This window comes from Clytia hemisphaerica, unplaced genomic scaffold, assembly GCF_902728285.1.
Source record: "Clytia hemisphaerica strain Z4C2 unplaced genomic scaffold, Clytia hemisphaerica genome assembly, whole genome shotgun sequence".
In the NCBI taxonomy this organism is placed as follows: domain Eukaryota; kingdom Metazoa; phylum Cnidaria; class Hydrozoa; order Leptothecata; family Clytiidae; genus Clytia; species Clytia hemisphaerica.
Window position 1 is genome coordinate 95,589 of NW_027104229.1, and position 6,811 is coordinate 102,399.

The 6,811-nt window shown below is 35.2% G+C and overlaps 1 long non-coding RNA gene across 1 annotated transcript; it reads left to right on the forward strand.

Moving 5' to 3' along the window:
* The first annotated feature begins 4,182 nt into the window (after positions 1-4,182).
* Positions 4,183-5,583, forward strand: LOC136815868 (uncharacterized). Its single transcript, XR_010847776.1, has 2 exons — positions 4,183-4,894; positions 5,380-5,583. It is a non-coding gene; the product is annotated as an uncharacterized lncRNA (long non-coding RNA).
* The last annotated feature ends 1,228 nt before the right edge of the window (positions 5,584-6,811 follow it).

A 6,811-nucleotide genomic window follows, 5' to 3' on the forward strand; every position in this document is an offset into this window, starting at 1 on the left:
TAAAAAGTAAGAACATCTGAAGGCTTCAAAAATTTCCGATGTTCTTGTCTTTCGACGTGTTCATTAAGTTATGGGTAGAGATGTCACAATATGTATCCTTTAATGTATAGTTAAAAACTAGCTTTGGATCCAATAACCTCTCTTTTTACAAGAGCAATCTTTATAAGAACACTGATACTCGATGAATAAGAACAATTTAAGAACAAAGCTGAACCTTGGGTACACTCTTTTTAAGAGCAATCTTATACTGCGACTCAGAAAATAAGAACAATGGAATGGAAATAAATATATTTTAAGCAAATAGAAGGTTTAAATAATAACAAGAAGCCCAGAGCACAGATATCTAAGCCCGAAGGGCTAGATTTGCAACTTTAAGCTTTCTCCAGCAAAAAAAAGTGAAGCAAAAATTTGAGTTTTTAAATTTCGTGCCGATGGATAGGATCTAGCATTTTAATTGTTTTCGGAGCGCGAGATCAAAAAACGTAGGCGGCAAACGCTATTTCACATCTCTCAAACCGGTGAAATTGCATATTTTAGTCACGTGACTTTGGTAGGAAATCCTTCCAAACCTAGGCTTCACTTTTCGATAAAAGCCTCAAATCTAGCCCTTCGGGCTTTACAGATATCTGTGACCCAGAGAGCATGAAGGCCCAGCGAATAAAAATATGAACTGAACAAGACTTGAGTAGCAGAGGGGATTGGAACCGGGAGCCGCTAACACAAGCCATAGACGCCTTAGACCATTCGGCTATCTCTTATTTACAACAATGAGAAATAATTCATAATATTTAATCTTATATACAGAGATGTTAGTTTTTTTCCTAACACGTGAACAACTGAACTGTTCACATGATAGAGAAATGTAAAAACAACTTTTTTTTAAAAGAACATCTTCCTAAAGGGAAGAAGGTTTGTTACGGTTATTTCTGTGTAAATCACATTGTTTTTCTTAAAACGTACTACATCTGTTATATTCTTATAGTTTTAATAGTTAATTGTATTTTCTCCTTTTATGTTTTTAACCAATAAAGACGATTTCAATTGTTTTTTACTCTGTCAATCATGTTCTAACAGCCAATCAAATCGTTCACAATATGTACTAATCTGTGCTGTGTTTGAAAACGCGTATCGCCTAGTAAATTGTTACACACTGACACCGGGCAGAATGCTAATGAAAGGCCCAGTATGCTAAAGCTAGCTGGGCCAAAAATGGACTTTAAGTCTAAAATACCTCTATTTTTATATCATAAAAGGTATATTTTACAGACCAGATAGTAATACACGGGTTTCGAATTAAATCTGGCGCGAGAGAAAAAATCAAATGAATAAAAGGAGCGATAAGGGGAAATGCCTTATAAAAGGTTGATAGATTTCCTTTCTTCTCTTTTGAAAGCCAGGTGTTCATTCAAAAGATGTTTTTCTATTTTAAATTCAATAAAAGAAATATGATTAAACGATTGACTTTTTATTTTAATGTTTTTTGTTTTCATAATGACCCATAAAGTCTGTCAAAATGGAAAAATGAGCTAAAATTGCTTGATACACGGCCAATTTTCGTTCTGTTTACTTGATATTTTTCGTGCAAATTTACATGGGATCAAAGCTAAAGCTAAGCAAAAATTTAATTCGAAACCCGTGTATTGTTGCCTGGATGACCAAATGGAAAGATACCTTCTTGAGAATGAGAACTATTAAGAAAGCCATCCTATTTCTTTAAGAAGTTTACCTTCGACCACAGAAACTGTTTGATTGGCGATTATTTGATAATGAGACAAATTTTGAAACAGGATTTTATAAGAACATCAAACACTTTTGATACCTTCAGGTGTTCTTATTTTGGGTTATTTTTGGGTTTCTTGAGCTTAAAAATGTTCTTAAAATCAAGTAAAATGTTTTTATCTCCAGTATTTTGTGAGTAAGTTCAACTTTCTAAGAAATTGATGATGAGGTTCGTCTGAAATTGGATTTAAATCTTTTTTATAATCGAAATGCTTTATTGCCACTAGAAATTTCACACATACAAAATCTGTTCCTATGTCTTTCACTCAACGTCCATGGTAACTTGAATTTCTTAAATAGCCTGAAAAACAAATTCACCAAGTTTAGTTTACTTATTCTTTTCTTTTGTTCTTTCTCTCGTTTTTATTCTTCCTCAAAAAATAAGCGACGAACTAAAAAAATTTGCGACGTTTTCATTTTTCATCGCAAAATTTTTAGAATTAATTTTGATTCTAGGACGAAAATTTTTTTGCGATGAACTTAGGCTGCTGGCATCCACTAACGGATTCGTGCTACTGGGGTTTTGTAGAGGTCTGTGATTCAGACTACGATGAACTGTGTTCACTGGAATTTTTTTGACGACAGACAAATTTTTTCGCGATGATCATTTGCGACAGCCACATTTTTCTTCAGTGGACACCTAAAGCTTAAGCCTCTTAAATGATCAGATATACGTCAATGTAAAGTTGATTATAATGAATTTAGCAGGCTGTGTCCATCGTAGACCCAGATAAGACAAAGCTTTTCGTTGTTTGTATATTACAAACAGAGATGTTAGCAGTTGGAAAATTGTACTCTTGAAGAGCTATGAAAGTTGTCAAAAAATTGCCTTTTTACCTTTTAGATCTCTTAAGTTTTGTTTTTAATTCTAAAAGACAAAACAACGTGGACAGGAAAAAATGGAAAATGTTGCATTTAACGTACAATCAAAGTCATAATCTTGTCTCCCGAATAGACGGGGGGGGGGGGGTAGGAAAATTATCTAAATTCTAATAAGCGGGGGGGGGGATGGAATAAGAGGGGGGTGGTAGTTTGAGGACAGATTTTTTTCTAACTGGTATCAATTTCAACAACAAATAAAAAAGAAACTTTAACAAATAAACACGTAAAATAAGAACCAATACTAACAAAAAGGAAAATTTTAACAAGTTTAAGGTAATACTGTAATAAAATATTGAATTATTCGAATTTAATTAGCGGGGGGGTCCTAATAAGAGCGGGGGTTGGATTTTTTTGTCTCTTAACAATTAGCGGGGGGGACGTCTATTCGGGAGACTTACTTACTTACTTACTGCACGGTTTAACGTCCGTTGTTCCCAGCAGCTGGGGTTGGACGCCTTCCTCTCTTGATGGCCGTACGCCATGCAATGCGATCGTTTGTCAGGTCGATGTTGACATTGAGGGACTTCATGTCCGCATTGATATTGTCCGACCATCTCTTTTTTGGTCTGCCAACATATTTCCCTTGCACTACATGAGTGAGCATCTTTTTTTGCCAACAGTCGTCGTGCATACGCTGCACATGACCGAACCAACGAAGTCTACCTTGGGAAACTAAGTCTTCAATACATGGAATACCAAGTCTTTCTCTAAGCTGGGTCATCGAAATCCTATCAGCCAGACGAGTTGAACAGATCCAACGAACCATCGCGTTGTCATTTCGAACAAGCCTGCTACAGTCATCAACCGTGACTGCCCAGGTCGGGCTTCCATGAAGCAAAACACCCCTTACAGCCGAAGTAAAGACACGACCACGACATTGCAATGGGATGCTCTTATTAGTCAAAATTGGCAACAACTGTCTAAATTTATTCCACGCAGACTTCACCCTTGAGGTAATTGCATCAAAACAGCCTCCATTGTCCCCAATCATATCACCTAGGTAACAGAATGTGGGTACTACCTCAAGATCTGAACCGTCTATAGAAAACACAGGGGAGGGAGGTACAACAAAAGGTACAACAAGAGTAATATTTGAGGAAAAAGGGAAATTCCCACGAAATCTTACAGCCACAAACGATTTGGAAGCGCTCTAAATTAGGTTGGAAGGGTAGAGTTTAAACTCTGAGTTTTAGGATCTGAGGATCCAAAAGTCCAAGATAAGCCTCGCGTTCTTATCAGTGTTAAAAGTTCTTCCGTCTCAGACGGATTTCCGTCTCAGAGAAGTTTTAAAAAGCAAATTTCGACTCAAAACTCTGCATAATTCACCAAAATCTCAAGATAATGTGCTAATTTGCTGTGTAAAATCCATTTTCCGTCTCAGACGAAAGACTTTGCTTTGACCACTGTCTTATGTACTTTGTTCTTATAGGAATAAAAAGGCGTGTGTCATATTTTTGATCTAATGAAAAGCTGATTATAATACTTAAGTCTCGAATTTTGCAAGCTGTTTGCATCAACTTATTTGTTATTAAACTTTGTTTTAAAGAGCAGGATAAGAGAAATCTCTTCGCTTATTTGCAAACGATGAAGCAGGGATGGTAACAGTGCGGAACTTGAACTTCTTGTACTCTTGAAGAGCTATGAAAGTTTTCAAAAATTGCCGTTTTAGATCTCTTAATTTTTGTTTTTAGTTCTAAAACAACGTGGACAGGACAAAATTTTACATTTAACATATCCAAAGACTGATTAATAAACTTTGGTTCTTTCTCTCAAGGAAGGAATTATAAATCATATGAAATAGGGAATTTTCAATATTAGAGAAGAATGGATTCGAGTGGATTATCGTCATCAGAGAAAACGTGTCTTGAAAACTGGTACCGAAAACGAAAGTATAATTTCATTATATTGGTCATTTTAGAAGGATTGTTTTCATTCGAATATTCAGCTATCAGTATTTCAGCTTTATATTATTTTCAAGACATATTAAAAGTTTCCAATCCTAAATTATATTATTCATTATCAATGGCTGCTTTACAATTTGCATCAATGATTTCATCCACTTTGATTGGAAAGCTTGTTGATCGGTACCGTAACTTACGAATCGTTGTCTTGTACATCTCAAATTTTAACGTGATTGGTAATTTGCTGTATATTTTCCCATATTTGAACTGGTTCCCGATACTAGGACGACTTCTTTGTGGAATTGCTGACGGGACAAGACCTGCCTATCAAGGTTGGTAATATTTCTATCGTATATTCTCAAAATTACCCTTTCGAGACCAGAAAAAATACTATAGATGTTATACTTGAATTAAAAGAAGGAGTGTGATGTTCCTACGAATGTGGGTTACCCTGGAAAACAGGAGTATTATCAAATATAGGTTTGAAAATTGTTTGGGAAATTTCCAGGCTTCTGCTCATTTTCTAGCGAAAGATTTCTTAAATGAAGTATATCTATAGAGGCCTGAAATCAAGACTAGGAATTTGCTTTAAGTCTGTTCGTTCTTGATATACTCTTTTAAAATAATGTTTTCGATTTTGTAACAAAATATTTTGCTAGCAGATGAATTAGGAGCTTAGAAGATGTTCTTCTAAAGCATCGAAAAAGCGAGGAAAAATACTCGAGACGCACGATGGAAAAGGCTTCCTCTCCAGGATTCCTGGAAATTCCTTACTTAACAATTAACCAATCAGAATCATTTTTATTTACTTATCCAGGAGAAATCACCAGGACATACCCAATCGAAGAACTAACCAACTTAAACACAAAAATCTACACGTTCGCTATTGTCTGTCACGCTATCGCACCTGTATCCCCCATAGTGTTTCGATGGATCAATTTTAATTTGTTTGGATTCGAATTTAACCAATACAATTTTTGTAGTGTTGTTTTAATTGTTTTGACCATCATGTATCAATTAATTGCTTATTTTCTTTTAACTGATATGACCAGAGATCGAGGATATCAGATTTTCCTCAGGATTTATAATAAAACAGATGACAGTGCGATCGTTCTACAGCTTGCAGAAACTGAAACTGAGCAAAGTAACCAGAATAATCTCCAAAGTTCTCATGATCATGAAACTCATGAAAAGTTGAACAGAAACCAAAAATCATTACATCTGAATGATGATAGCGAATTTGTGCTCAATGCTCTGGAAAGTGACCAGTCATCAGAATCTACAACAAAAGATCCAGTAAGGCAAGAACCTCGAGGACTCAGACGCTCAAAAGAGGAAGCCAACAAGAATCCAGGAAGTCTATTGACATTCGGTCAGGTCTTGTCAAATCTAGATATTGATTTAGTTTTATTTTCCATCATGCTCATATCATTCGTCTACACTCAAGCTGAGATTGTAATCAATATTATTGCTGTCAATTTACTTGGTTGGACCATCGAACATTTAAGTATCTTGACTGTTGCTACCGTTCTTCTTGGAATCACATTTCTGAGATATTTACAGCGCTTCAACGATGGCTTGGATATATATTTCCTGTTAACGTTTTGTGTAATTGGTAATAGTTTTAATATGTCTAATATGATGTTGTTGGCCAATTATTACATCCCTTCAGAAATCGTGAAGAATAGTCTTGTTTTCATCACATTATGTATTAATATAGTGCCAGGCTATTGTGCAGTGATGTTTTCAACGGTTATTTTAACCCTTGTTGTTCCTGAACATTCTAGATGTTTTGTTATGGGTATACGTCAAGGTATCATGAAGCTAGCCTGTTGTTTTGGATATTTTGTTGCTTCGTTCTTCTATGGAATCAGTTCTGAAGTTTATCCATCGTTATCCGTACTGTGTTTGTTAACTGCTCTGGTTTTCTTGGTACGAAACAAGAAGTTTAGAAATAGATACTGTGTTAACCATAAATTTGACTAGAATGGGTTATGCCTTTGAACTTTTGTATATCTTAGCATAATTTTGTTAAGTTCATCTTATGTTGTTATATACTTCCAAGTTTATTTATATAAGAACCATTAAATTTTCAGTTTTAAGTTCTACAGTGTGAAATTAGGAAAGTTTTTGCTACCGCGAGTAACACAACGGCGGAATACAAGCTATAGAATATTTTCGCAAAGTCGATAAGCGATTAATCTTATTTACATTCTGCTAGAGCTTTTAAAACCAGTGTTTTACATTCT